This window comes from Urocitellus parryii, chromosome 5 (genome assembly GCF_045843805.1).
Source record: "Urocitellus parryii isolate mUroPar1 chromosome 5, mUroPar1.hap1, whole genome shotgun sequence".
Taxonomy (NCBI): Eukaryota; Metazoa; Chordata; class Mammalia; order Rodentia; family Sciuridae; genus Urocitellus; species Urocitellus parryii.
Genome location: NC_135535.1, coordinates 71,579,339 through 71,583,274, shown reverse-complemented (window position 1 = coordinate 71,583,274; position 3,936 = coordinate 71,579,339).

The following is a 3,936-nucleotide window of genomic DNA, read 5'->3' as shown; positions in this document are numbered from 1 at the left end:
TGATCAGGCTGTGTTTCTCTGAGTCACTGAGAAACAGAACAAAGAGTTTGGGTTAAAGATCAGTTCAAGGAAATAATATCTCTTTATTACTTTCCCAAGTGAAATCTGAACTGAAGTAATCCTAATAAATGATATGTATTTTCTAATGAATAAAACAGGGAACATTTTGGTTCAAAGCAGTTGTTGATAATGATAAGGATGCAACTTGGAATGAAAGTGCAGGAAAGCACAAAGCAGCCAGCATATTAATGTATTATTTATAGTGGGATTTTCACCCTGGGTTGAAGAAGTACCTTAGCAACAGCATCTTAAATCTTTTTCTCCTTATCTCTAATCTCATTCAGGGTAGGATGGTTTAATTGGCTAATGGGAATATTTGCAAACCACTTTGAACATAACTGTCTCTCTCCTTGTTTTCTAAATCTTTTCTAGTGATGTTAATTAACACTTATAAAGCTCCTCTGATGATTAAACAGCATGTGCAGAAGATACCCTCTAATATTGAGTTCAATATGAGCAACAACTTTTTATGTCTTTCAACTATTTTTGCAGTCACAACAGATTCCAGCTCTTCCATGTTAGAGGAAAAATTTAAGAATCTGAAATCTGGCTGGGAGACGGTGCAAGGGAAAATGTAAAGCTGAGTTTGCATAGCAGGGTTTTGTTTGTTTTATTCTATTGCATTATTTTTAAATTTTTTGTTGTTGTTGTAGATGAACACAATACCTTTGTTTTGTTTATTTTTATGTGGTGCTTAGGATCCATCCCAGTGCCTCACATGTGCTAGGTAAGTACTCTACTACTGAGCTACAACTCCAGTCCTGTTGCATTATGTTTCAAAGAATAAGTTAGAAACAAAAAGTTCACAGCAATGGCGGGGGCGGGGGGGGGGGGGGGGCAGTGGTGATGGTCATGGGATCATGGGAGGAATGGAGGAACTTTAGATAGGGCGAAGGGGAGGGAGGGGAAGGGAGGGGGCAGAGAGTAGGAAAGATGGTGGAATGAGATGGATATCATTACCCCAAGTACATGAGTACATGTATGAAGACACGAATTGTGTAACTCTACTTTGTGTATAATCCGAGACATGAAAAATTGTGCTATATGTGTACTATGTATTGAAATGCATTCTGCTGTCATATGTAACAAATTAGAATAAGTAAGTAAATTTAATAAACAAGTTCATAGCAATAAATGAGAGAGGGGTGGGTGACAATACCTAGAGAGATTATGGAAGAGTTTTTAAAGCCTCTTTATGTTCTTTTTAAACTAGTTTTTGGAACTGCCTGGAGACCCTCTGCCCAGAGTTGGGATCCAAAATGGACTAACTTTTCACTAAGCACTGCTCCATAACAAGGACTTTATAAAACAGTTTCAATGTATCTATTATGGTGTTTGTTTGTTAAAAGTAAGCTAGATCAGTCTGGTGATCTTCATTTAGGGTTGTTCCAGTAAAACATTTAGCTCTTAACATTTTGTTAATATGAGAACAGTGATACAATGAATTGAAGAAAAAAGATTGTTTAAAAGACATTAAAATAATTATATTTGAACACATTCATTTCAATGCTTTTGGTGAGATGGACAGTCACTTCACAACATTCTTACCCCTTTATAACAAAACTCAGATTTCATTTGGTGTGGCAATGTATCCAGCTAAAAGTCTGTGTTTCTACTGTCCTTGAAGCTAGAAGTAGTTAAATTCCCACATGGGATGGAAAAGTTGTTGGGTGAGTCTTTTTGAAAGTTTTGTAAAATAGGGCTGTTTGGATGATAAGAATCCTTTTTTACTTCCCCATCCCACTTTCTCCTGTTTCCTATTGGAGTAAAGATGTGATAGCTGCTGTCTTGTACCTGAGCAAACATAATTATAAAAACTATAAATTTGGATGGAAGAAAAGACCTGGGTCTTTATACTGTGCTCCCTTATCAGTCCTGTAATGGATCAGATTTATTCTATGCCCAAGAAAAATAGCATCTACTCAATTTAACCAATTGTTATTTCCAGTCTCTGTTACTAAGAGCCGAGTATGTTTTGTGAGCTATTTTACTTTACCCAAACTGTTATGTACAAATATCTCTCATTATACAGTTCTTTAGTTCTTAGCATAAGAATTTGGATAGCAAATTTGTAAAATGAGGGATGCTGTAATATGCAAATCTATTTGGTTCCTGAATTTTAGATTACAATTAGAGAAAATTTGTATACAAGGAGGCACATATAATTTTAAAGGTGCAATTATAGTTAGTTGATATTTTACATTTCCTGCATATAACAAGATAGTGGCAAAGAATTTTTATAATTTTGCTAGAGAAGCCAATCAGCCTAGATCCAAAAAATAATACTTTGTACAAATGCCAGTAAGTAAGCTTTGTTTATTGTATTTTAAAGTACTGCAGATCTTTCAAAATATATAAATATTTCTCTTTAAAAACATCAACTTTAATAAGATTCACCTCTATAGTAATTGAAAATACTATAGGAGATGGATATATTTTCTGAATCTCAACATTTTATTAAATATTGAATCACCCCAAATTTACATAAGAATTTAAAAATTTCTGCTATCTTCAGACTACTTTGTGGAATAATTAAATAGTACTGTGAACAGGAGTCAATATTTTCTCTCCGAATTTGTGCTATAATCCTTTAATGCTGTATTGTACTTCATTCTTTGTTACCTACAGTCTAGATCTGACACTGTTTTATCTGTTCTCTCACATGAATTTTCAGAGACAGTTACTGAAAGAGAAAGTCCTTGGGAATGCTTTCTCTTTGCTGTTTTATTTTAGTTATGTTTGACCTGTTGTCAATGGAGAATCAAGCTTGTTGGAACATTGGGTGGGAAGGGACCAAAGAAGTATGAAGCTTGTCCTGTCTTTTCTTTCTCTCCCTTGACTCACTGCAGGCAGCAAATATCATTACAATTAAAGTGTATCTTGGATTTACTACATTAAGTGGAAAGTTGGGAATATGCTTATAAACTATTGAGGAAAACGTAGACTACTTATTTTGTTCTATTTCATTATTATGTTAGCAAAAGATTCATAATTTAACCAGATTCTTCTTGTTTCTGCCTCCTGGTCTATCTCTAGTCCTTGCAATTGACAGTTCTGATTAATCTTATTAAAGCAATTTATTTTGATCCTGGGGCTAGACTGGGCTCTCTCCTTAAAAACTTGAGTCTACCACTCTGACTCCTGAGTCTAATTTTCCATTTAGTCTCATTAGAGAACTGCAGTATTCTGCTTGGAGTCCCTGGACTCACTGACTCAATGGTCCCTCCCCTTGCTCTCATAATTATATTCTGACCAGGCTCCCCCATGATGTTGAGTGGTTTTCATTAAGGTTTTCTGAATTGATTTTCCCTTCCATCCTTCACATCATGAACTCTTTCTTTTTTCTTTTCTTTCTGGGAGATTATATTAATTTATTTCTGTACATTCTGGCCCTTTGGTGTGGCCAACCTACATGGGTCTCAACTGGTTCATTTCTCTTGTCAGTGTTTACTGGACTCCCTCTCAAAGAAGCTTATTTCAAGGCCCTAACTTGTTAACTATTGCTTCTTTCTGAATTGTTCTTTCACAGAACAGAAGCACAGTTATAATTAAATCACAGCTCACTTTTCCAGACTCTGGCCAGATAACCTGCAATCCACTTTAACCTTGTTTCATTTGTTTTAAAGATCATTTCTATCCTTCTCTCTTGCTCCCTCTCTTTCTCATTCCCTCCCTGCCCCCCCCCCGCCCATCCCTACCCCTTTTCCTCTCTTTCTTCCACAATCATTGTCACAGTCTTGATATTTTCTATTGAATTATTCTAGCTCATTAACAGTGAAGTGGAATAGAGGGAAGAAATCCCCAGTGAGTTCTCAGGTATATTCTTATTGTTACAGCCCAATCTTAGATGTTTATAATGGAGATGAAATAAAGTAC